Source organism: Symphalangus syndactylus, chromosome 23 (genome assembly GCF_028878055.3).
Source record: "Symphalangus syndactylus isolate Jambi chromosome 23, NHGRI_mSymSyn1-v2.1_pri, whole genome shotgun sequence".
Classification (NCBI taxonomy): domain Eukaryota; kingdom Metazoa; phylum Chordata; class Mammalia; order Primates; family Hylobatidae; genus Symphalangus; species Symphalangus syndactylus.
In genome coordinates, this window is record NC_072445.2 from 23,495,654 (window position 1) to 23,508,830 (window position 13,177).

Here is a 13,177-nt window from a genome sequence, read left to right on the forward strand (position 1 = left end):
GGTAGTATTACTAATCAATTAGCAACATGCACTCTTCAATAAATGTTGCTAGGGAACTTGGTTGTCCATATGGAACAAAAATAAGTCCAAATAAAATTGGACTTAAAAGAGATGAAGATAAAGTGGATTAAGTACTTAAATGTAAACAAGCAAAACTTCATAATATTTAGAAGAAAATAAAGCAGAATATTATGACCCTATGTTACGAAATTATTTCTTAGCAAAGGTACCAAAAGCACACACGATGAAGGAAAGGGTGCTTAATTTGTCCACAATAAAATCAGAAACATTTGCACGCTAAACAATACCAGAAAAAAAAGATGAAAAAGCAAATCACAAGAAGAGGTATTTGCAGTGCAAATAATTATTAAAGAATTAGAATATAGAGTACATAAACGATTTTAACAAATCAATAAACCCATAGAATACTGGGGAAATAATATAAGCAGCAATTCACAAGACAAAAGCATAAATGGCAAAGAATAAAGGAAAAAAGTATTTTGTTTGCCTTTTGTGTATGTGTGTGTGTGTGTGAGTGTGATAAAGAGAAAGAAGTTAAAGTAGTGAGCTCACACTTCAGCTTTGAGGAATTTTATCTAATAGAAGACATCTCTTGTGAAATTTTTACTGTGTGTAAAGTATCTCAACTATAGACAAAAATGTGCAGAGCTCACTTCTGCTTTCCAAACTGGAAATAATAATGGCATCTATATATAACAAGTTGGTTCCCTGGGAAACAGTTTTCCAGAAGGAGTTTACTATGCAGGAGATTTATTGAAGAGTGCCCTTGGAATCAACACCTATGAAAAAGAGTGGGGAGAAAGCAGGAGGGAGCAGAAGAAGAAGGCAAGTGACACGGATTTAAGGTTAAATTTGGCCAAGCCCAAGGGGACCTCTGGAGCTAGAATGGTTTTACAGAACTCTCTAAAGTTGGGCTGAAATTACCAGAAGTTTTAATGCAGGCATTAAACAGTTATCAGATGAGAGTTCTCTTGGGAAAAGACATGGCCTTGGATGAGGCAACTGTCTACAGCTGAGTCAGTTACTGTAGGCACTGACAGCCGAAGACTTCTGCTTACTGCTACATTTCTTTTACCATGGGCAACAAGTCCTTCCTAGAAAGGAGATCTGGGCGGCACATTACATCTATCTCATAAGATTATGGTCGCCAGGAGAGAGAGAGAGAGAGAGAGGAGAGAGAGATTATAAAAAGAATTGGTTTATAGTCAGGCTACATAAGTGTTGGCTATTACTATTAAGCAAGTAGGCAACCTCATATGAAATGTAATGTCTCTATAAAAGGAAAGATGAGCCTATAGAAAAATTGGGGGAGTAGAGAAAGAGGTTGGAGTGAACATTTGTTATCATAACATCCTTGGATAATATTATTATTCTTTTTGGGAATTGATACTTTCCCATTCCAACCATGTAGTTCCAGAGGAGCTGTGAACCATTACACTCCATACTCTCCACTAACTCCTGCACAGAGAAGGCCCTGACTTTCCTTGGGCTGAGGATAGAACTGCTTCTTCTAATACTGAGCCTGGTCTGATCTGCATGTGATACAATGTGAACCATTTTGTATGGAATTTCATTTCCCTGTTCTTACCTGGGAACTTTCACTGTGGAAAGAAAGGGAAAATTCTTTCTCTCTAACAGTCAAAAAACTGGTAGGTTATGAATTCCATAGTCTCCCTGTAGGTAAATTTACACTTTGGGTCCTAGAAAGACACAGTCATAATAATTCAATGTGGCTGAAAAATTGGTTAAAGAGAAAACACAGCCCAGCGTGTTGAGGAGCATACTACCTACCAATTCCAGGCAGGAACGTTCTAAGGACTGGGAAACTCTAAGTGTTTTAGGCTGAATTTACTCTGGTCTATTCTCTGTGGAGATCCAGGTATGAGTCTCCCACAAAGAATATTGCTTCCAGGATCAGAAACCCCACTGGAGAGTCATCTGGTATGTGAGTCTTTCCAGATCGAATATATGAATCCATAAGCCCCCTAACTTACCTTCCTGTCCTCCCTGAGGACTTCCGCTCAACCAGTTTGCAGTTGCACTTGCAGTTTGAGGTATTAACACTAGAGGTCTCTCCCTACTCATGAGTCTTTATCCCCCACAGACAAGGCTTTGCCTCTCACACCCCAGCCTGCTGTACTTCCGTTTAACCTAATCTGCTATATCTATACCAAATGTTAACCATGCTAAGATTGGAAAATGCCCAAGAGAAAGAGTCCTGAAACCTAAAATCCTTGACCTTCTTGCTGGAGTCATGACACATTCCATGACAGACACACAAAAAGGAAACTTCACAAGCAATAACAACAAACAAGCCACCACTAACAACTCTATTAATCTGCTCCCACTAAATCCAAAAAAGAGTCACTAAGGCTGGTTGGTCCCAATGAAGTCACAAAGACTTCTTTTGCTGGGAAATCACATATCTAGAGCAACAGCATACTGAGTGACCACCTTAGCTCCTCGTGCCGTAATCTCTGACGTTAACACCATTCTCTGCCTTATATGTTTTACATTCTGATATAGTGGAAAACAAACCCAAGGGAAATAAAGGGGGAAAGAAAGATGTTTACCTAAGGCCTAGACTAGAGCATTAAACCTAGCCATCTACTGCAAGCCTATTTTATAGGGGTCTTCATCTGGCACTCGAAAGAGGGACTTCTGTCAATCAGAAAAAAAAAATTGCTAAGGTGTGTTAAAAAGAAAAGAGGAAAAGAAACATAATTACCGAGATAGAGAAGACAAATAGCCCATGTAGAATTAGAACACCAATTCCTTTTCTATTAAATTCCCTTAGACTTGACCCATCCCATTTCTCCTTCTTAGAGTTGAAGATGTCAGAGGGAGTGGTGGAAGAGAGGGATTGAGTAGCACTGGGCTGGAGAGCAGCCTTGAATTTTACCTAGAATCCAATTATATCATGTAGGTTGTCTCAATTAAATATCTGCATCTTTATATTATGCCTATTTATAGTTTGTCCAAAGGTTGAGTATGAAGCTTGATTAATTAGAACATATTTAAATGTAACTCAAGTTTAGCCTTCTCTCTTAAAACTTCTATCACCAGTATCAGTTTCCTTAGCAAGTGAATTGAGATTTGTTGAGTGTGAAAGGCTAGACTTGTGAAACTAAAGTACAGATAGGTTATCAAAGAATTTTCCAAAAACCTGATAAGCAAAGCCTACATTAAAATGACAAAAAAGCACTAAAGATTATTGACCTTACTAAGAATTAATTTTACATTTTGTATTATTTAAGTGTCAAAAGTCCATATTCTTCTAATGTGATTCAGTTTATAACAACTCTTAATTCACATGACTTTTCAGGATCACATAGAGTGTACTTAGTGAAATAAACCTGCACTTAGCTAAGAAGAACTAGAAATGTTGTGAACTTGATGCTTTCATTTAATTGCACACATTGAACAGATGGTCATCATTTAAGAGGAACATTCATTTTTATCAACTAAAGAGTATCCAATTGCGTAACGTAAAACTTGTGTTCAAGTTAGTTTTTAGTGCTCATCAACAAAATATATTCATTCTTATTAGAAGTAGTCTAAAGCTGTAGTATGAGGAATATTTGCTAGATATGACAATGAACTTCCTGACAGAGAAGGGCTTTAAACACTGGGAGAGGTACCAGGTCACTTTTCTGGAAACTTTTTTTTTTTTTTTTGAGGTGGAGTTTCACTCTTGTTGCCCAGGCTGGAGTGAAGTGGTGCCATCTCAGCTCACCGCAACCTCTGCCTCTCGGGTTCAAGTGATTCTCCTGCCTCAGCCTCCTTAGAAGCTGGGATTACAGGCATGTGCCACCACACCCAGCTAATTTAGTATTTTTAGTAGAGATGGGGTTTCTCCATGTTGGTCAGGCTCTGGAAGCTTTTAAAAGTTGAATTCATGCTCATCAACAAATATGCTGTAAATATAGTCTTTCAAAGGTGTACTATGTGAACCCAAAACATATTTTTAGACAGTTATTCTGACGTGTGTTGCATGTACTATATGTATAAGTAGGAGGGAAATACATGTGCACATGTATGTTCTTTTTTACTGTAGAGTCAATGGTGTGTCTTGTCAGCTTTTCAAGTGCGATCATTATGCTATTCACTGATGATGTTCTGCCCATCATCCTCCCCACAAGACAGTGTTACTTGTAAGGGATGTGCCATCACCCTTTTGGCCTAGGAACCAGCCAGACAATGCACCTCTTGGATGCACCATCCTCATTGTCATTCTGCCCGAGCACTGCCTGCTCCCTCGCCTCTCCAAAGGTCAGCCTGAGGTCTTCACTCCAACGCTAATGGGTGCACACACAGCCTGCTCACTGCTCCTGCTGTGGCAGAGGAACTTCATCCTTTTATATCTCTCTCTCCCTAGCTCTCTCCCTTCCTCCCACCTTTTCTCTCTCCTGTGCTGGCTCTCTCTTTCTCTGCCTTGCAAATGACTCTAAGGAGATATGCTGGTAGATGATTTATATTAAGAAAAAAAAGCACTCAAAAAAATTTTTTTGAACTGGGATCCCTAAGAGCACTCAGGGCTGCCTCGTACTGCTCAACGCCTACCTGCTCAACTGCAGGGAAACAAGCTTCTGAAGTCTTTAATGGGATTTCGCCTGAGGCTGTTTTATTAAGATGTCGGCTTTTTCTGCTGCCTCTGCAGCTGACACCATTCACTGTCAGCTGTCCCCTCCCCTTCCCACCCCCATTGCCACCCCCCCCAACAATGCACCAAATTATTCGCTTCATTTAGTGCTCATGGCTCAGTGTGGGCAAATTGGGAGAAGGAGCCCTACTGGGCCAGATGAACCAGGAGGAGAGGTGAAAAGCCACTGTGCTACTTAACTGGGAGTTTAAAAGGAGGGGGGAGGCCAAAAGTGGAGAGCTAAATCAATGCCACTGGGGCATACTTCCATCCTCTTAGGAAGAATCATATTCAGTATCAACACACCCATTTTGGAAGTGCATTTACATTACTAATTTGCATGAACTCTTCATTTGGGAGAGCCTGTGTACAAGGTTTTGTATAATTACCTACAATATATAATGTGCATTGTATACACATTGCAGGGCCAGTTGGAAATTATGTTATTCAATTTTAAAAACTACGTATTTATTAAAAGAGAAAATCAACATGGGATTATATATTTTAATGAATGTTGTGTATTATTTATATACTATATATGTAATATCCTTTCTGGAGAGGGGATTTGACTACAAAATGGAAATTAACATAGGTTGTGGGTGGTAATGGTAAAGATAGTAAAGATAATGAGTTTGTGCCTCCGTGTATGCCTATGGAAGGAGTGTATGTGTTTGAGGTGTATTTGTGGTACAGGGAGAGTATTTAAAACAAAATAATTCATTCTTAATTACCTGTTATTTTTACAGCAAGAATAAATTAAACACAGCTCAGCAGTCATAGTGGTCAGGCTTTGGTGTCAATGGTGACATCTAATTAGTAGAGGAAAATTTATGTTTATTTATAACAGATCTATTAAGTGCTCAGGATGTATTTAGAGTTATTTATCATGAGTGTTGACACAGGAGAAATGTGTCATGTCCCCATTTTATGGATTGGGTAACTAACAGCATAATAGGAGGCAATTGACTGAAGATGATACAGCAATTCAGCATCAGAAGCTGAGAGAAATAATGCACTCTATTTCCTTTGAAAAACCTGCCCAATAACCATGTATAACAGCAATGCTTTCACTTACCAGTCATTCATTCATTCCATAAATATTCACTGAGTCCCCTATTTTGCACTTACCACATGATATTTCATGTACTGGCTAAAGGTAAAAAATGAAAAGCAAACATTGCCATTATGTCCACTCTCATGAAACTTCCAGTTTAGTGGAGAGGACAGATATTGCTGGATGGAAGTGGTGCAGTTTAATAAAAGCCTTTATTAGGAGGATTTGAGGCAGTTCGGAGAATCAGATTAGCTTCCCTGGTGAAGTCGTTTGTATATATGTGTGTTTTGGGGTGGTGGTGTCTGGATACATATGTACAAAGGCCCTCTGGCAGAAGCAAGTTGGTGCTTCTAAGAAAATAATATGTGGTTAAAGCACAAATATCAAATAGACAGATATTGCAAGGTTTTCCTGGGGAGCTAGGGCTCAGAGCTCACATAGCCCAGGAGGTCTTGTTATCAAAGGCTTTGTTTTTTTATCCTAAAAGTAGTGAAGATTCTTCTACTCTTGAGAGGTTTTCATTTTAAGCTTTGTTTGAGGGTGGGAGGTGTTTTATAATCCATGTCTCAGTAGTAGGGAGTCTTCTTCACTTCCATATGGAGGATAAATTGGAAAGATGTGAGAGTGGAAGCACAAAAATAGCTAGGGGACTTTTGCAGAGATCCAGTGAGAGATAATGGTAGGTTGAACTTGGATGATGACAAAGAAGTTGAAGAGAAGTAGACAATGCTAAGAGATATGTGGTAGGTAAATTGGCAGGAGCTAGCAATAGTGAGAGAGATTGAGGTTCCAAGGGTAATTTCTAGGCTTCTGATTCGCAGAACGAATAAATAGTAGCTCAGTTTTCTAACACAGGAACACTGGAAGAAGGTCAATTTTGGAAGAAACAATCCTTAAATTTGGCTCTGGACATGCTATGTGAGATGACTTTGAAATTTTAAATTTTGAAGTATCAAATGAGAAGGTGTTGAATAACTATTGATATGGTCTAGTACCCAGAGGTGAAGACGAGCTTGAAGATATATGTAAATTATCTGTGCATTGGTCATATTGATACCAAGGGAAACTGGTGACATGAATTAAAAGGAATAAAGGAAGAACTAGGAATATCCATGTTTATCAGGTGGCCAAAAGAACAAAATTGCAAAGGAAAGTGAGAATTAGCCAGAGAGGGTGGTAAAAGCATCCTGAGGAATGTGTGCTGTCAGGAAAATAAAGTTTCTTAAAAAGGAAGAAGGGTGTTCAGCAGTTTCACAGAGAGGTCAAGCGCAAAGAAGTCTAAACAGACATTCACTGAATTGTGCGACATGGGACCCATTGGTTAGTGAGCACTACTAAATCAGTGAGAGGCATTGAAGGCAAACTGGAATGGACCCAGAAGTCTAGCATAGGAGCAGTAACCAGTCTCTCAGATTGCAAAGGATTGTCAGTTTATACCTGTTGTCCCATTACTGTCTTTAGTATCATTTCTTTTACTCTGAAAAGTGTCACTCTTTAGATGATACATTCTATGAGCACAGAAATTTTGAGTCTGAGGCCTTACTATGCATTTTTGACACTTCTGCCTCCTCAATTTGCCCTTCTCTGTGAATTAGATATCACCATCAATGGCCAGGATTTCTTTGTTCTGTATTTTCTATCGCTGTGAATATCTCTTATCAATTCTGCCTTGCAGATCTAAAATGTGATGACTCTCTTCCATCTCTGCTGTCATTGCCCTAGATCATATCATTACCACCTGCTTGTACTTCAATAGCCTTTCCTAATTTCATTCCAATCTATTCTTTATGCAACAGCCACAGTTACCATTTTTAAATGTAGTCAAATTATGCCCTTATCCTGCAAAAAAATGAATAAAAGGATAAATGACAACCTTCAAAAACTTTCCACTGACCTTAAAATAAAAATCAAACTCCTTAATATTGCCTAAAATGTTTGCCATGATACTGACTGCATATCAATCAGATTTTATATCATTTCGTATGCCTATGTTCTCTCTCAAAACTACAGCAAAATTGCACCATATAAGATATTCAAAGTGATGAAATCCTTCCTGACACGAATGTTGCACAGGCTGTTTCACTGACTAATAATATTTAATTCACTCTTTACTTAGTGAACGCCTAAGCATCTTTTAGGTCTAGCTTTGAAAACCTAATGCTTAGCTATGTCTTCCAATACTTCCCCCCTACTAGTCTCTTACACAATATCTTGTTATTTTTTTATCTAACAATTTTCAAAACTGTGATTATATACTTATTTCTGTTTACTTATTTTACATCTCTCTTACCATTAGATTTTTATCTCAGTGAAAACAAGAATAATACCTGTTTGCTCAATATTGTGTAGCCTAATCATATCACAGTACATATTATATCTTCTAGGTTCACAAAATACGTTTCTGCAAATACTGATTATGTACTAAGTACTATGCTATTGTTCAGGTAAGGACTTCCCGAATTAATGATCACTCAAGGGTTAGGGCCTATCAGCTAATGACTATTGTGTTACAAGTAATTCTTAATTACTTAATAAAAAGTTAAAGCTTATAGATCTCATATGTAAAGGCAATAAATGCATCTTATTTATGATGCTATAAACTGAATTTAGACATCAAGGTTATCTTTACAATGAAAGGATGTGATTGGGTTTTAGGCATACATTTTTAAAAGACTGATGATTGTTTTTTGCATAAATATGCTCAGTGTGCTTGGATACCATAAGTCCTAAATACCTCGCTCCCAAAAATAACTACTTGAATGACTTCTACTTTTCTGGTTACCCTGGACAAAGTCAGGAGGATCAACAACCAACACTCTAGGATAACTTGAGGTTACTAGACACAGCCATGCTGTTATTATAATAGCTTCCACAATATAATAATGGAAAAGTCATCTCCCTCTGGCCTGAGAAAGTATAGATTTCAGGAAAATGTTTATAATATCCCTTATCGGCACCATTGAGGATACCCCCCTTTCCTGATTTCTGGCCTTTAACTCCAACTAAATTGGGATCTTCTCTTTTCCTGTCCACTAAGTCAGGGAGGTGAAAGCAAAAACACACTTGCTTAGGCCTTATGAATCGTTACCCTTGTAAAGCTCTATTCATCTATAAGGACCTTTATCCCTGCAGTGAGAGCACTCATAATCCATCAAATGTATGTGTTATGAGCTATGTACTGGGAATTCAGAAGCAACAGTTGAAAAGTGTGAAAGTTCGGAAGAAAATAAACTTCAACTCGGATATTCAAAGACTAATTGGTAGGTCAATTGTTCCTCTAGATATTTATAAAAGTAGACAATGTAGACAATTAATACAGATGAACATGCACGCCACACACATATACAAGGACTGGAGTCTCACAAGATTATTTCAAAAAAATTAACCCATATAAAATAGAAATCATTATCAATGGCCCAGATTTATTTGTCTATTTCCTATCTCTGTGAAAAAAAGTTCTAACTAGTCATTTAGAAATATGGGTCAGAAATGTGGGTCATATCTTCAATTTCTCCATCTGTCAACTTCCTTCTATCTGTGCTAGTCTAGTTTCTCTAAGAAGCATACACCAAACAGGATTAAACATGCAAGACACTAAGGGAAATACATATTAGAAAATGGTGAATGGGGTTTAGAGGGCGAGAAATTTATCAGGCATCCATGCAGCTATGATTGCAAGAGAGAGAGAGACAAGCGGGCAGGGAAGGAAGGAAGGAAGGAAGGAAGGAAAGAAGGCAGGCAGGCAGGCTGGCTGACTTTGGGTGGAAGCATCTTAGATAGTAGTGCAGTCCTAAGGAAACTTTGGCAAGGCTGTCAGAGAGTCTTTGAGCCAAAGTTGCACCAGTAAAAGAACCCCACATCTCCCAGGTGTTGGCCTGCTTCACTAACCCTGAGGCACTTGGTTTTTAGCTGGTGGTGGCCTACAGATTTCTAGTCTCAGTGAAGGCAAAGATAAGCTTTATAGTGCGGCCACTAGGGGCCTCAGTCATTTGCAGTTGGAGACCTGGGAATCTCATCCTTAGGGCTGCCATACTATCCTTATCAGTTACTTTATTTTAGAGTATCATCTCTCAACGACACTAAAGTTGTAGTCTTGTCTCAAATCTTCCTGCCTCTACTGCCTCACACCACATCAACATTTCTTGTCATAATAATTATTCCTCCCTACAACCAAACTTTTGATTTAGTCATTTTTAAAGTATAAATTTAAGTATATTTTGTTTGAAAGCTTCAGTGGCACCCTATATCTTATTTATTTAAATTAAAACTTAAATTTGCTATACTGAACCATAAAAACATTTCTTGTCCTGACATTCCTCATGTAGCCTTGCGTTTTACAACCTTTTATTTTTCAAAGATCACTCTGAATAACTTTCCATTACCGCTCCAGCTTGGTGGCTCAGGCCCGTAATCCCAGCCTTTTGGGAGGCCGAGGGGGCAGATCACTTGAGGTCAGGAGTTCGAGACTAGCCTGGCCAATATGGCGAAATCAGTCTCCACTAAAAAGACAAAAAATTAGCTGGGCATGGTGGCGTCAACCTGTGTTCTCAGCTACTTGGGAGGCTGAGGCACAAGTATTGCTTGAACCTGGGAGGCAGAGGTTGCAGTGAGCCGAGATTGTGCCACTGCACCTCTCCAGCCTGCACAACGGAGCAAGACCCTGTCTCAAAAAAATAAAAATAAAAAAATTTCCATTACCAGCCCAACTTATTATCTGTAGCCTATAAGCCTTTGCAGATCATATTCAGGCTACCTATAATGCCTCTTAAAACCATCTCACTTCAGGGTTGGCTAATACGCCACCTCCTCTAGGAAATATTTCCTAATTTTGAGGCAAGCTGCTCCTTATATGTGTTCTCATAGAATTCATAGCTTAACCAAGTGTTCTTCACCATGCATGACAATTGCTTATTAGCTTGTCAGACTCTTCCATTGGCAACAAATACTGTAATATTTTCTCACCCAGATCAGTTTAATTTATATAGCACAATTATTTGTTAAATACATTAATAATCATACTTTATTGACACTATAATACAGAAAAAGGAGTGATATACTATTGACAATGGAGATCAGTATTAAGGGTTTGGGTTCCAATGAGAAGCAGAGCAATGGGCCAGACCACCGTAACTGAAGCTCTAATACATCTACCAACCACAAAGTATGAACTAAGAAAATGCCATTTAGTGTCTGCTACTGAGCTTTCATACAAACGAAAACACCCCTTCAATGAATTTTTTCATAATTAACATGTGAGCCTCTGAATTTAGTGAAAATATGTTCACTGATATGTGATATGAAGGAAGCTTCCCTAGAGTTCCAAATATGCATGTATATATGTGGTGTGATAGCACATTTAAAGTTGTCATATTAATATTTTTCAGGTTAAAAGTGATTGGGGATATCTATTTTGACATGATGTTATGCTTCAAACAAAAGCTAATTTTTTTATATGATTACTCTTGGAGATACAGAGACATCATAATGCCACTTAGAATCTGTAAACTTTGTTTCCCAAGCTTGAAAACCATTGCTACACCCCTATTGAAAGTTTATTACCATTTTTCTCCTTTTTTATTGTCTATTATCTATACCACTTAAAATAACATTGTGGAAAATTCAATAATTTATCCATGCTAAATCTGGCTATGTGCAGAATATAAATTTAGAGACTAGATAGTTTTATGGTTTATGGCCACTGTGTTTTCTCATGACTTCCTAATAATAATAAATATTACTATAACAACAACATTTTTAACTTTTATTGGTATGCCAAATTAAACTCTCAGTTATGTGATATTTAGGGAATAATTTTGTTTTTTGTTAGACATTAATTACTTGCCTAATATGATAATAAATACTGCCATAAGAAAAGCCATAAAATATGAAAAGACAATACAAGTTCAGGGGCTAAAATTTGAATATTTAGAATTTGCTCTCCAAGAGCTTACAGACATGTGTGGGAGTTTTTTTGTTTGTTTGTGTGCATGCCTTCAAGTCTTTAAGATGCATAGAAAAAAATATTTGGAACAAATTGAAACAAAATTTTTTTTTTCTTCTTTTTCTTTATGGTAGGGCTAGAAGTTGTCTACCACAGAAGTCAAAAACTGTCTGTGAATCAATCTTTATGTGAAAAGGAGTGAGACAGTAGAGGGGCACTTAGCCTATGCCAGTACCAATGAAAACCTTCATCAATTTACTACAGTGTTTATGTACAAACTCTGTAGTTATAAGACAGTCATAATTGTTTCTCATTGTTTCTTTGACTTACGAACTTTCTTATCACTTTCTCTTATCTCCCTAACTTCCAGTCAAAGAAAAGGCATCCAGTGATTAAATAAAAACAAACACATGATGAAATATAACTTTTTGATTTTTTTGTAACCTATACTTTATATAAAAAGTTATTACTGGACTGTGACTTGAGAACAGACAGAATTTTATAACTTTTTTCACAAGCACTTCCACTAACTTACAAATAGGTGGTAATATAGACTCTGATAGAATTGTCTATTTGGTGCTGCAATTTTAAGAATTTTTTAATTGTAGCCTTGTCCATCATGAGGTAAGCATGTGTTCCTTCAAACATTACCAAGGTCATTTTAGATGTGAAATCAAAGTACAATTAGAAGAGGATGGCTAGCACAATGGGCAGAGGTTTTCTGGGCATGGTTAAAGTAGGATAAACCCATGTGATTTAAAAAAAAATGATTAAAAAGGAAAGAACATAAATACATTTAGCCACATAAGCTCCAGTATGTTTCCCTTTTTGTGTGTAGAAAAAGACTATATGTTAACAAGGTAGAATCCCCTGAGTGCCTGTCACTCCTTGGTTAAAAGTTGATTGTTCATGAAGACATAGTCATCTGTTGGCCACTAAGGTACCGTGGTATGCCGTGTAACAGTTCTGCCTTAGGCTTTGAGAGAAAAACTTCTTATAATAGTAACTCATTAAAATGTTCTTCGGCCAAGTGAAAGAGTTAATATCCTTCCTTGGTTCCTGCCACTCAGAGAGAGTGTGGGTCTAAGAATAATTGGGCCCTCTGAAAATTACCTGTTCAAGTCTACAGTGAATGTATTTTAAATTTTTTCAAGAGAAGAAGAACAAATTGGTCCACATAGAGGTTTATATGAGATTTAAAATACCTGTAGCTGCATCTTATGCCTAAAAAATCACTTTACAGCTTTGGAAAGTTAGTAAAGTTAAACAATATTTTCATTAGCTTCAACAGCTTAAACCTGTATCAGGGTGAGCATTACTGGAATAGTCCTAAGGCAGGACTTAAAAAAAAAGTCTCTGTTCCTGACCATAGTTGCTATACTAGGGGAAGTCCAACTGGAAATGTCTTACGTGCAATATATCCTCCATGACACATGTGTAAAAAAGTGGAGCAAGGGAAGAGGGGGCAGAGAGAGTGAAGGAAAACATAACTCTAAAAGAACCTGATATGTTAGGCAAT

The 13,177-nt window shown here is 37.6% G+C and overlaps 1 long non-coding RNA gene across 1 annotated transcript in view; it reads left to right on the plus strand.

Moving 5' to 3' along the window:
• LOC134735790 (uncharacterized) overlaps positions 1-8,959 on the plus strand; it is a 64,464-nt gene extending 55,505 nt beyond the window's left edge. Inside the window, exon 3 of the long non-coding RNA XR_010119274.1 lies at positions 8,850-8,959. This is a non-coding gene — a long non-coding RNA (uncharacterized lncRNA). The remainder of the gene's footprint in view (positions 1-8,849) is intronic.
• The last annotated feature ends 4,218 nt before the right edge of the window (positions 8,960-13,177 follow it).